The following is a 14770-nucleotide window of genomic DNA, read 5'->3' as shown; positions in this document are numbered from 1 at the left end:
GGTACAGACTAATTTGCATGTAGCCAGGTTCTGAGCTGGGATGGTGTAGTGAGCTAAAAAACGGTGATGGATTAAAACCATGATCTCTTGACTTGGTAAGAGTATTCTGCATCATTCAGAAACTCTGTCCATCACCACCCCCTTTTTCCCATATCGATTTTATCCACACTCAGTGTGGGAGGGTATGCTCAGACGTGAGTCCCTTGCTCATTGCACCATCAGGATTCAGGCAAGCCGGGCCGACGAAGGCTGTGATGCCAGAAACCGGTTCCCGGAAGCTTGTTTCCTTCCCAGTATAAGAATTGGCTTGGTAGTTTGGTTTGCCCTGTTCCCATCATGCACTGGGACAGGTACAGACTAATTTGCATGTAGCCAGGTTCTGAGCTGGGATGGTGTAGTGAGCTAAAAAACGGTGATGGATTAAAACCATGATCTCTTGACTTGGTAAGAGTATTCTGCATCATTCAGAAACTCTGTCCATCACCACCCCCTTTTTCCCATATCGATTTTATCCACACTCAGTGTGGGAGGGTATGCTCAGACGTGAGTCCCTTGCTCATTGCACCATCAGGATTCAGGCAAGCCGGGCCGACGAAGGCTGTGATGCCAGAAACCGGTCCCCGTAAGCTTGTTTCCTTCCCAGTATAAGAATTGGCTTGGTAGTTTGGTTTGCCCTGTTCCCATCATGCACTGGGACAGGTACAGACTAATGTGCATGTAGCCAGGTTCTGAGCTGGGATGGTGTAGTGAGCTAAAAAACGGTGATGGATTAAAACCATGATCTCTTGACTTGGTAAGAGTATTCTGCATCATTCAGAAACTCTGTCCATCACCACCCCCTTTTTACCATATCGATTTTATCCACACTCAGTGTGGGAGGGTATGCTCAGACGTGAGTCCCTTGCTCATTGCACCATCAGGATTCAGGCAAGCCGGGCCGCCGAAGGCTGTGATGCCAGAAACCGGTCCCCGGAAGCTTGTTTCCTTCCCAGTATAAGAATTGGCTTGGTAGTTTGGTTTGCCCTGTTCCCATCATGCACTGGGACAGGTACAGACTAATTTGCATGTAGCCAGGTTCTGAGCTGGGATGGTGTAGTGAGCAAAAAAACGGTGATGGATTAAAACCATGATCTCTTGACTTGGTAAGAGTATTCTGCATCATTCAGAAACTCTGTCCATCACCACCCCCTTTTTCCCATATCGATTTTATCCACACTCAGTGTGGGAGGGTATGCTCAGACGTGAGTCCCTTGCTCATTGCACCATCAGGATTCAGGCAAGCCGGGCCGACGAAGGCTGTGATGCAGAAACCGGTCCCCGGAAGCTTGTTTCCTTCCCAGTATAAGAATTGGCTTGGTAGTTTGGTTTGCCCTGTTCCCATCATGCACTGGGACAGGTACAGACTAATTTGCATGTAGCCAGGTTTTGAGCTGGGATGGTGTAGTGAGCTAAAAAACGGTGATGGATTAAAACCATGATCTCTTGACTTGGTAAGAGTATTCTGCATCATTCAGAAACTCTGTCCATCACCACCCCCTTTTTCCCATATCGATATTATCCACACTCAGTGTGGGAGGGTATGCTCAGACGTGAGTCCCTTGCTCATTGCACCATCAGGATTCAGGCAAGCCGGGCCGATGAAGGCTGTGATGCCAGAAACCGGTCCCCGGAAGCTTGTTTCCTTCCCAGTATAAGAATTGGCTTGGTAGTTTGGTTTGCCCTGTTCCCATCATGCACTGGGACAGGTACAGACTAATTTGCATGTAGCCAGGTTCTGAAACTGGGATGGTGTAGTGAGCTAAAAAACGGTGATGGATTAAAACCATGATCTCTTGACTTGGTAAGAGTATTCTGCATCATTCAGAAACTCTGTCCATCACCACCCCCTTTTTCCCATATCGATTTTATCCACACTCAGTGTGGGAGGGTATGCTCAGACGTGAGTCCCTTGCTCATTGCACCATCAGGATTCAGGTAAGCCGGGCCGACGAAGGCAGTGATGCCAGAAACCAGTGCCCGGAAGCTTGTTTCCTTCCCAGTATAAGAATTGGATTGGTAGTTTGGTTTGCCCTGTTCCCATCATGCACTGGGACAGGTACAGACTAATTTGCATGTAGCCAGGTTCTGAGCTGGGATGGTGTAGTGAGCTAAAAAACGGTGATGGATTAAAACCATGATCTCTTGACTTGGTAAGAGTATTCTGCATCATTCAGAAACTCTGTCCATCACCACCCCCTTTTTCCCATATCGATTTTATCCACACTCAGTGTGGGAGGGTATGCTCAGACGTGAGTCCCTTGCTCATTGCACCATCAGGATTCAGGCAAGCCGGGCCGACGAAGGCTGTGATGCCAGAAACCGGTCCCCGGAAGCTTGTTTCCTTCCCAGTATAAGAATTGGCTTGGTAGTTTGGTTTGCCCTGTTCCCATCATGCACTGGGACAGGTACAGACTAATTGGCATGTAGCCAGGTTGTGAGCTGGGATGGTGTAGTGAGCTAAAAAACGGTGATGGATTAAAACCCTGATCTCTTGACTTGGTAAGAGTATTCTGCATCATTCAGAAACTCTGTCCATCACCACCCCCTTTTTCCCATATCGATTTTATCCACACTCAGTGTGGGAGGGTATGCTCAGACGTGAGTCCCTTGCTCATTGCACCATCAGGATTCAGGCAAGCCGGGACGACGAAGGCTGTGATGCCAGAAACCGGTCCCCGGAAGCTTGTTTCTTTCCAGTATAAGAATTGGCTTGGTAGTTTGGTTTGCCCTGTTTCCATCATGCACTGGGACAGGTACAGACTAATTTGCATGTAGCCAGGTTCTGAGCAGGGATGGTGTAGTGAGCTAAAAAACGGTGATGGATTAAAACCATGATCTCTTGACTTGGTAAGAGTATTCTGCATCATTCAGAAACTCTGTCCATCACCACCCCCTTTTTCCCATATCGATTTTATACACACTCAGTGTAGGAGGGTATGCTCAGACGTGAGTCCCTTGCTCATTGCACCATCAGGATTCAGGCAAGCTGGGCCGACGAAGGCTGTGATGCCAGAAACCGGTCCCCGGAAGCTTGTTTCCTTCCCAGTATAAGAATTGGCTTGGTAGTTTGGTTTGCCCTGTTCCCATCATGCACTGGGACAGGTACAGACTAATTTGCATGTAGCCAGGTTCTGAGCTGGGATGGTGTAGTGAGCTAAAAAACGGTGATGGATTCAAACCCTGATCTCTTGACTTGGTAAGAGTATTCTGCATCATTCAGAAACTCTGTCCATCACCACCCCCTTTTTCCCATATTGATTTTATCCACACTCAGTGTGGGAGGGTATGCTCAGACGTGAGTCCCTTGCTCATTGCACCATCAGGATTCAGGCAAGCCGGGCCGACGAAGGCTGTGATGCCAGAAACCGGTCCCCGGAAGCTTGTTTCCTTCCCAGTATAAGAATTGGCTTGGTAGTTTGGTTTGCCCTGTTCCCATCATGCACTGGGACAGGTACAGACTAATTTGCATGTAGCCGGGTTCTGAGCTGGGATGGTGTTGTGAGCTAAAAAACGGTGATGGATTAAAACCATGATCTCTTGACTTGGTAAGAGTATTCTGCATCATTCAGAAACTCTGTCCATCACCACCCCCTTTTTCCCATATCGATTTTATCCACACTCAGTGTGGGAGGGTATGCTCAGACGTGAGTCCCTTGCTCATTGCACCATCAGGATTCAGGCAAGCCGGGCCGACGAAGGCTGTGATGCCAGAAACCGGTCCCCGGAAGCTTGTTTCCTTCCTAGTATAAGAATTGGCTTGGTATTTTGGTTTGCCCTGTTCCCATCATGCACTGGGACAGGTACAGACTAATTTGCATGTAGCCAGGTTCTGAGCTGGGATGGTGCAGTGAGCTAAAAAACGGTGATGGATTAAAACCATGATCTCTTGACTTGGTAAGAGTATTCTGCATCATTCAGAAACTCTGTCCATCACCACCCCCTTTTTCCCATATCGATTTTATCCACACTCAGTGTGGGAGGGTATGCTCAGACGTGAGTCCCTTGCTCATTGCACCATCAGGATTCAGGCAAGCCGGGCCGACGAAGGCTGTGATGCCAGAAACCGGTCCCCGGAAGCTTGTTTCCTTCCCAGTATAAGAATTGGCTTGGTAGTTTGGTTTGTCCTGTTCCCATCATGCACTGGGACAGGTACAGACTAATTTGCATGTAGCCAGGTTTTGAGCTGGGATGGTGTAGTGAGCTAAAAAACGGTGATGGATTAAAACCATGATCTCTTGACTTGGTAAGAGTATTCTGCATCATTCAGAAACTCTGTCCATCACCACCCCCTTTTTCCCATATCGATTTTATCCACACTCAGTGTGGGAGGGTATGCTCAGACGTGAGTCCCTTGCTCATTGCACCATCAGGATTCAGGCAAGCTGGGCCGACAAAGGCAGTGATGCCAGAAACCAGTCCCCGTAAGCTTGTTTCCTTTCCAGTATAAGAATTGGATTGGTAGTTTGGTTTGCCCTGTTCCCATCATGCACTGGGACAGGTACAGACTAATTTGCATGTAGCCAGGTTCTGAGCTGGGATGGTGTAGTGAGCTAAAAAACGGTGATGGATTAAAACCATGATCTCTTGACTTGGTAAGAGTATTCTGCATCATTCAGAAACTCTGTCCATCACCACCCCCTTTTTCCCATATCGATTTTATCCACACTCAGTGTGGGAGGGTATGCTCAGACGTGAGTCCCTTGCTCATTGCACCATCAGGATTCAGGCAAGCCGGGCCGACGAAGGCTGTGATGCCAGAAACCGGTCCCCGGAAGCTTGTTTCCTTCCCAGTATAAGAATTGGCTTGGTAGTTTGGTTTGCCCTGTTCCCATCATGCACTGGGACAGGTACAGACTAATTTGCATGTAGCCAGGTTCTGAGCTGGGATGGTGTAGTGAGCTAAAAAACGGTGATGGATTAAAACCCTGTTCTCTTGACTTGGTAAGAGTATTCTGCATCATTCAGAAACTCTTTCCATCACCACCCCCTTTTTCCCATATCGATTTTATCCACACTCAGTGTGGGAGGGTATGCTCAGACGTGAGTCCCTTGCTCATTGCACCATCAGGATTCAGGCAAGCCGGGACGACGAAGGCTGTGATGCCAGAAACCGGTCCCCGGAAGCTTGTTTCTTTCCAGTATAAGAATTGGCTTGGTAGTTTGGTTTGCCCTGTTTCCATCATGCACTGGGACAGGTACAGACTAATTTGCATGTAGCCAGGTTCTGAGCTGGGATGGTGTAGTGAGCTAAAAAACGGTGATGGATTAAAACCATGATCTCTTGACTTGGTAAGAGTATTCTGCATCATTCAGAAACTCTGTCCATCACCACCCCCTTTTTCCCATATCGATTTTATCCACACTCAGTGTGGGAGGGTATGCTCAGACGTGAGTCCCTTGCTCATTGCACCATCAGGATTCAGGCAAGCCGGGCCGGTGAAGGCTGTGATGCCAGAAACCGGTCCCCGGAAGCTTGTTTCCTTTCTAGTATTAGAATTGGCTTGGTAGTTTGGTTTGCCCTGTTCCCATCATGCACTGGGACAGGTACAGACTAATTTGCATGTAGCCAGGTTTTGAGCTGGGATGGTGTAGTGAGCTAAAAAACGGTGATGGATTAAAACCATGATCTCTTGACTTGGTAAGAGTATTCTGCATCATTCAGAAACTCTGTCCATCACCACCCCCTTTTTCCCATATCGATTTTATCCACACTCAGTGTGGGAGGGTATGCTCAGACGTGAGTCCCTTGCTCATTGCACCATCAGGATTCAGGCAAGCCGGGCCGATGAAGGCTGTGATGCCAGAAACCGGTCCCCGGAAGCTTGTTTCCTTCCCAGAATAAGAATTGGCTTGATAGTTTGGTTTGCCCTGTTCCCATCATGCACTGGGACAGGTACAGACTAATTTGCATGTAGCCAGGTTCTGAGCTGGGATGGTGTAGTGAGCTAAAAAACGGTGATGGATTAAAACCATGATCTCTTGACTTGGTAAGAGTATTCTGCATCATTCAGAAACTCTGTCCATCACCACCCCCTTTTTCCCATATCGATTTTATCCACACTCAGTGTGGGAGGGTATGCTCAGACGTGAGTCCCTTGCTCATTGCACCATCAGGATTCAGGCAAGCCGGGCCGACGAAGGCAGTGATGCCAGAAACCAGTCCCGGAAGCTTGTTTCCTTCCCAGTATAAGAATTGGATTGGTAGTTTGGTTTGCCCTGTTCCCATCATGCACTGGGACAGGTACAGACTAATTTGCATGTAGCCAGGTTCTGAGCTGGGATGGTGTAGTGAGCTAAAAAACGGTGATGGATTAAAACCCAGATCTCTTGACTTGTAAGAGTATTCTGCATCATTCAGAAACTCTGTCCATCACCACCCCCTTTTTCCCATATCGATTTTATCCACACTCAGTGTGGGAGGGTATGCTCAGACGTGAGTCCCTTGCTCATTGCACCATCAGGATTCAGGCAAGCCGGGACGACGAAGGCTGTGATGCCAGAAACCGGTCCCCGGAAGCTTGTTTCCTTTCCAGTATAAGAATTGGCTTGGTAGTTTGGTTTGCCCTGTTTCCATCATGCACTGGGACAGGTACAGACTAATTTGCATGTAGCCAGGTTCTGAGCTGGGATGGTGTAGTGAGCTAAAAAACGGTGATGGATTAAAACCATGATCTCTTGACTTGGTAAGATTATTCTGCATCATTCAGAAACTCTGTCCATCACCACCCCCTTTTTCCCATATCGATTTTATCCACACTCAGTGTGGGAGGGTATGCTCAGACGTGAGTCCCTTGCTCATTGCGCCATCAGGATTCAGGCAAGCCGGGCCGACGAAGGCTGTGATGCCAGAAACCGGTCCCCGGAAGCTTGTTTCCTTCCCAGTATAAGAATTGGCTTGGTAGTTTGGTTTGCCCTGTTCCCATCATGCACTGGGACAGGTACAGACTAATTTGCATGTAGCCAGGTTCTGAGCTGGGATGGTGTAGTGAGCTAAAAAACGGTGATGGATTAAAACCATGATCTCTTGACTTGGTAAGAGTATTCTGCATCATTCAGAAACTCTGTCCATCACCACCCCCTTTTTCCCATATCGATTTTATCCACACTCAGTGTAGGAGGGTATGCTCAGACGTGAGTCCCTTGCTCATTGCACCATCAGGATTCAGGCAAGCCGGGCCGACGAAGGCTGTGATGCCAGAAACCGGTCCCCGGAAGCTTGTTTCCTTCCCAGTATAAGAATTGGCTTGGTAGTTTGGTTTGCCCTGTTCCCATCATGCACTGGGACAGGTACAGACTAATTTGCATGTAGCCAGGTTCTGAGCTGGGATGGTGTAGTGAGCTAAAAAACGGTGATGGATTAAAACCCTGATCTCTTGACTTGGTAAGAGTATTCTGCATCATTCAGAAACTCTGTCCATCACCACCCCCTTTTTCCCATATTGATTTTATCCACACTCAGTGTGGGAGGGTATGCTCAGACGTGAGTCCCTTGCTCATTGCACCATCAGGATTCAGGCAAGCCGGGCCGACGAAGGCTGTGATGCCAGAAACCGGTCCCCGGAAGCTTGTTTCCTTCCCAGTATAAGAATTGGCTTGGTAGTTTGGTTTGCCCTGTTCCCATCATGCACTGGGACAGGTACAGACTAATTTGCATGTAGCCGGGTTCTGAGCTGGGATGGTGTAGTGAGCTAAAAAACGGTGATGGATTAAAACCATGATCTCTTGACTTGGTGAGAGTATTCTGCATCATTCAGAAACTCTGTCCATCACCACCCCCTTTTTCCCATATCAATTTTATCCACACTCAGTGTGGGAGGGTATGCTCAGACATGAGTCCCTTGCTCATTGCACCATCAGGATTCAGGCAAGCCGGGCCGACGAAGGCTGTGATGTCAGAAACCGGTCCCCGGAAGCTTGTTTCCTTCCCAGTATAAGAATTGGCTTGGTATTTTGGTTTGCCCTGTTCCCATCATGCACTGGGACAGGTACAGACTAATTTGCATGTAGCCAGGCTCTGAGCTGGGATGGTGCAGTGAGCTAAAAAACGGTGATGGATTAAAACCATGATCTCTTGACTTGGTAAGAGTATTCTGCATCATTCAGAAACTCTGTCCATCACCACCCCCTTTTTCCCATATCGATTTTATCCACACTCAGTGTGGGAGGGTATGCTCAGACGTGAGTCCCTTGCTCATTGCACCATCAGGATTCAGGCAAGCCAGGTCGACGAAGGCTGTGATGCCAGAAACCGGTCCCCGGAAGCTTGTTTCCTTCCCAGTATAAGAATTGGCTTGGTAGTTTGGTTTGCCCTGTTCCCATCATGCACTGGGACAGGTACAGACTAATTTGCATGTAGCCAGGTTCTGAGCTGGGATGGTGTAGTGAGCTAAAAAACGGTGATGGATTAAAACCATGATCTCTTGACTTGGTAAGAGTATTCTGCATCATTCAGAAACTCTGTCCATCACCACCCCCTTTTTCCCATATCGATTTTATCCACACTCAGTGTGGGAGGGTATGCTCAGACGTGAGTCCCTTGCTCATTGCACCATCAGGTTTCAGGCAAGCCGGGCCGACGAAGGCTGTGATGCCAGAAACCGGTCCCCGGAAGCTTGTTTCCTTCCCAGTATAAGAATTGGCTTGGTAGTTTGGTTTGCCCTGTTCCCATCATGCACTGGGACAGGTACAGACTAATTTGCATGTAGCCGGGTTCTGAGCTGGGATGGTGTAGTGAGCTAAAAAACGGTGATGGATTAAAACCATGATCTCTTGACTTGGTAAGAGTATTCTGCATCATTCAGAAACTCTGTCCATCACCACCCCCTTTTTCCCATATCGATTTTATCCACACTCAGTGTGTGAGGGTATGCTCAGACGTGAGTCCCTTGCTCATTGCACCATCAGGATTCAGGCAAGCCGGGCCGACGAAGGCTGTGATGCCAGAAACCGGTCCCCGGAAGCTTGTTTCCTTCCCAGTATAAGAATTGGCTTGGTAGTTTGGTTTGCCCTGTTCCCATCATGCACTGGGACAGGTACAGACTAATTTGCATGTAGCCAGGTTCTGAGCTGGGATGGTGCAGTGAGCTAAAAAACGGTGATGGATTAAAACCATGATCTCTTGACTTGGTAAGAGTATTCTGCATCATTCAGAAACTCTGTCCATCACCACCCCCTTTTTCCCATATCGATTTTATCCACACTCAGTGTGGGAGGGTATGCTCAGACGTGAGTCCCTTGCTCATTGCACCATCAGGATTCAGGCAAGCCGGGCCGACGAAGGCTGTGATGCCAGAAACCGGTCCCCGAAAGCTTGTTTCCTTCCCAGTATAAGAATTGGCTTGGTAGTTTGGTTTGCCCTGTTCCCATCATGCACTGGGACAGGTACAGACTAATTTGCATGTAGCCAGGTTCTGAGCTGGGATGGTGTAGTGAGCTAAAAAACGGTGATGGATTAAAACCATGATCTCTTGACTTGGTAAGAGTATTCTGCATCATTCAGAAACTCTGTCCATCACCACCCCCTTTTTCCCATATTGATTTTATCCACACTCAGTGTGGGAGGGTATGCTCAGACGTGAGTCCCTTGCTCATTGCACCATCAGGATTCAGGCAAGCCGGGCCGACGAAGGCTGTGATGCCAGAAACCGGTCCCCGGAATCTTGTTTCCTTCCCAGTATAAGAATTGGCTTGGTAGTTTGGTTTGCCCTTTTCCCATCATGCACTGGGACAGGTACAGACTAATTTGCATGTAGCCAGGTTCTGAGCTGGGATGGTGTAGTGAGCTAAAAAACGGTGATGGATTAAAACCATGATCTCTTGACTTGGTAAGAGTATTCTGCATCATTCAGAAACTCTGTCCATCACCACCCCCTTTTTCCCATATCGATTTTATCCACACTCAGTGTGGGAGGGTATGCTCAGACGTGAGTCCCTTGCTCATTGCACCATCAGGATTCAGGCAAGCCGGGCCGACGAAGGCTGTGATGCCAGAAACCGGTCCCCGGAAGCTTGTTTCCTTCCCAGTATAAGAATTGGCTTGGTAGTTTGGTTTGCCCTGTTCCCATCATGCACTGGGACAGGTACAGACTAATTTGCATGTAGCCAGGTTCTGAGCTGGGATGGTGTAGTGAGCTAAAAAACGGTGATGGATTAAAACCATGATCTCTTGACTTGGTAAGAGTATTCTGCATCATTCAGAAACTCTGTCCATCACCACCCCCTTTTTCCCATATCGATTTTATCCACACTCAGTGTGGGAGGGTATGCTCAGACGTGAGTCCCTTGCTCATTGCACCATCAGGATTCAGGCAAGCCGGGCCGACAAAGGCTGTGATGCCAGAAACCGGTCCCCGGAAGCTTGTTTCCTTCCCAGTATAAGAATTGGCTTGGTAGTTTGGTTTGCCCTGTTCCCATCATGCACTGGGACAGGTACAGACTAATTTGCATGTAGCCAGGTTCTGAGCTGGGATGGTGTAATGAGCTAAAAAACGGTGATGGATTAAAACCATGATCTCTTGACTTGGTAAGAGTATTCTGCATCATTCAGAAACTCTGTCCATCACCACCCCCTTTTTCCCATATCGATTTTATCCACACTCAGTGTGGGAGGGTATGCTCAGACGTGAGTCCCTTGCTCATTGCACCATCAGGATTCAGGCAAGCCGGGCCGACGAAGGCTGTGATGCCAGAAACCGGTCCCCGGAAGCTTGTTTCCTTCCCAGTATAAGAATTGGCTTGGTAGTTTGGTTTGCCCTGTTCCCATCATGCACTGGGACAGGTACAGACTAATTTGCATGTAGCCAGGTTCTGAGCTGGGATGGTGTAGTGAGCTAAAAAACGGTGATGGATTAAAACCATGATCTCTTGACTTGGTAAGAGTATTCTGCATCATTCAGAAACTCTGTCCATCACCACCCCCTTTTTCCCATATCGATTTTATCCACACTCAGTGTGGGAGGGTATGCTCAGACGTGGGTCTCTTGCTCATTGCACCATCAGGATTCAGGCAAGCCGGGCCGACGAAGGCTGTGATGCCAGAAACCGGTCCCCGGAAGCTTGTTTCCTTCCCAGTATAAGAATTGGCTTGGTAGTTTGGTTTGCCCTGTTCCCATCATGCACTGGGACAGGTACAGACTAATTTGCATGTAGCCAGGTTCTGAGCTGGGATGGTGTAGTGAGCTAAAAAACGGTGATGTATTAAAACCATGATCTCTTGACTTGGTAAGAGTATTCTGCATCATTCAGAAACTCTGTCCATCACCACCCCCTTTTTCCCATATCGATTTTATCCACACTCAGTGTGGGAGGGTATGCTCAGACGTGAGTCCCTTGCTCATTGCACCATCAGGATTCAGGCAAGCCGGGCCGACGAAGGCTGTGATGCCAGAAACCGGTTCCCGGAAGCTTGTTTCCTTCCCAGTATAAGAATTTGCTTGGTAGTTTGGTTTGCCCTGTTCCCATCATGCACTGGGACAGGTACAGACTAATTTGCATGTAGCCAGGTTCTGAGCTGGGATGGTGTAGTGAGCTAAAAAACGGTGATGGATTAAAACCATGATCTCTTGACTTGGTAAGAGTATTCTGCATCATTCAGAAACTCTGTCCATCACCACCCCCTTTTTCCCATATCGATTTTATCCACACTCAGTGTGGGAGGGTATGCTCAGACGTGAGTCCCTTGCTCATTGCACCATCAGGATTCAGGCAAGCCGGGCCGACGAAGGCTGTGATGCCAGAAACCAGTCCCCGTAAGCTTGTTTCCTTCCCAGTATAAGAATTGGCTTGGTAGTTTGGTTTGCCCTGTTCCCATCATGCACTGGGACAGGTACAGACTAATTTGCATGTAGCCAGGTTCTGAGCTGGGATGGTGTAGTGAGCTAAAAAACGGTGATGGATTAAAACCATGATCTCTTGACTTGGTAAGAGTATTCTGCATCATTCAGAAACTCTGTCCATCACCACCCCCTTTTTCCCATATCGATTTTATCCACACTCAGTGTGGGAGGGTATGCTCAGACGTGAGTCCCTTGCTCATTGCACCACCAGGATTCAGGCAAGCCGGGCCGACGAAGGCTGTGATGCCAGAAACCGGTCCCCGGAAGCTTGTTTCCTTCCCAGTATAAGAATTGGCTTGGTAGTTTGGTTTGCCCTGTTCCCATCATGCACTGGGACAGGTACAGACTAATTTGCATGTAGCCAGGTTTTGAGCTGGGATGGTGTAGTGAGCTAAAAAACGGTGATGGATTAAAACCATGATCTCTTGACTTGGTAAGAGTATTCTGCATCATTCAGAAACTCTGTCCATCACCACCCCCTTTTTCCCATATCGATTTTATCCACACTCAGTGTGGGAGGGTATGCTCAGACGTGAGTCCCTTGCTCATTGCACCATCAGGATTCAGGCAAGCCGGGCCGACGAAGGCTGTGATGCCAGAAACCGGTCCCCGGAAGCTTGTTTCCTTCCCAGTATAAGAATTGGCTTGGTAGTTTGGTTTGCCCTGTTCCCATCATGCACTGGGACAGGTACAGACTAATTTGCATGTAGCCAGGTTCTGAGCTGGGATGGTGTAGTGAGCTAAAAAACGGTGCTGGATTAAAACCATGATCTCTTGACTTGGTAAGAGTATTCTGCATCATTCAGAAACTCTGTCCATCACCACACCCTTTTTCCCATATCGATTTTATCCACACTCAGTGTGGGAGGGTATGCTCAGACATGAGTCCCTTGCTCATTGCACCATCAGGATTCAGGCAAGCCGGGCCGACGAAGGCTGTGATGCCAGAAACCGGTCCCCGGAAGCTTGTTTCCTTCCCAGTATAAGAATTGGCTTGGTAGTTTGGTTTGCCCTGTTCCCATCATGCACTGGGACAGGTACAGACTAATTTGCATGTAGCCAGGTTCTGAGCTGGGATGGTGTAGTGAGCTAAAAAACGGTGATGGATTAAAACCATGATCTCTTCACTTGGTAAGAGTATTCTGCATCATTCAGAAACTCTGTCCATCACCACCCCCTTTTTCCCATATCGATTTTATCCACACTCAGTGTGGGAGGGTATGCTCAGACGTGAGTCCCTTGCTCATTGCACCATCAGGATTCAGGCAAGCCGGGCCGACAAAGGCTGTGATGCCAGAAACCGGTCCCCGGAAGCTTGTTTCCTTCCCAGTATAAGAATTGGCTTGGTAGTTTGGTTTGCCCTGTTCCCATCATGCACTGGGACAGGTACAGACTAATTTGCATGTAGCCAGGTTCTGAGCTGGGATGGTGTAGTGAGCTAAAAAACGGTGATGGATTAAAACCATGATCTCTTGACTTGGTAAGAGTATTCTGCATCATTCAGAAACTCTGTCCATCACCACCCCCTTTTTCCCATATCGATTTTATCCACACTCAGTGAGGGAGGGTATGCTCAGACGTGAGTCCCTTGCTCATTGCACCATCAGGATTCAGGCAAGCCGGGCCGACGAAGGCTGTGATGCCAGAAACCGGTCCCCGGAAGCTTGTTTTCTTCTCAGTATAAGAATTGGCTTGGTAGTTGTGTTTGCCCAGTTCCCATCATGCACTGGGACAGGTACAGACTAATTTGCATGTAGTCAGGTTCTGAGCTGGGATGGTGTAGTGAGCTAAAAAACGGTGATGGATTAAAACCATGATCTCTTGACTTGGTAAGAGTATTCTGCATCATTCAGAAACTCTGTCCATCACCACCCCCTTTTTCCCATATCGATTTTATCCACACTCAGTGTGGGAGGGTATGCTCAGACGTGAGTCCCTTGCTCATTGCACCATCAGGATTCAGGCAAGCCGGGCCGACGAAGGCTGTGATGCCAGAAACCGGTCCCCGGAAGCTTGTTTCCTTCCCAGTATCAGAATTGGCTTGGTAGTTTGGTTTGCCCTGTTCCCATCATGCACTGGGACAGGTACAGACTAATTTGCATGTAGCCAGGTTTTGAGCTGGGATGGTGTAGTGAGCTAAAAAACGGTGATGGATTAAAACCATGATCTCTTGACTTGGTAAGAGTATTCTGCATCATTCAGAAACTCTGTCCATCACCACCCCCTTTTTCCCATATCGATTTTATCCACACTCAGTGTGGGAGGGTATGCTCAGACGTGAGTCCCTTGCTCATTGCACCATCAGGATTCAGGCAAGCCGGGCCGACGAAGGCTGTGATGCCAGAAACCGGTCCCCGTAAGCTTGTTTCCTTCCCATTATAAGAATTGGCTAAGTAGTTTGGTTTGCCCTGTTCCCATCATGCACTGGGACAGGTACAGACTAATTTGCATGTAGCCAGGTTCTGAGCTGGGATGGTGTAGTGAGCTAAAAAACGGTGATGGATTAAAACCATGATCTCTTGACTTGGTAAGAGTATTCTGCATCATTCAGAAACTCTGTCCATCACCACCCCCTTTTTCCCATATCGATTTTATCCACACTCAGTGTGGGAGGGTATGCTCAGACGTGAGTCCCTTGCTCATTGCACCATCAGGATTCAGGCAAGCCGGGCCGACGAAGGCTGTGATGCCAGAAACCGGTCCCCGGAAGCTTGTTTCCTTCCCAGTATAAGAATTGGCTTGGTAGTTTGGTTTGCCCTGTTCCCATCATGCACTGGGACAGGTACAGACTAATTTGCATGTAGCCAGGTTCTGAGCTGGGATGGTGTAGTGAGCTAAAAAACGGTGATGGATTAAAACCATGATCTCTTGACTTGGTAAGAGTATTCTGCATCATT

This window comes from Triturus cristatus, chromosome 2_2 (assembly GCF_964204655.1).
Source record: "Triturus cristatus chromosome 2_2, aTriCri1.1, whole genome shotgun sequence".
NCBI classification, from domain to species: Eukaryota; Metazoa; Chordata; class Amphibia; order Caudata; family Salamandridae; genus Triturus; species Triturus cristatus.
The sequence above is the reverse complement of the archived record's forward strand: the minus strand, read 5'-3'. Positions refer to the sequence as shown.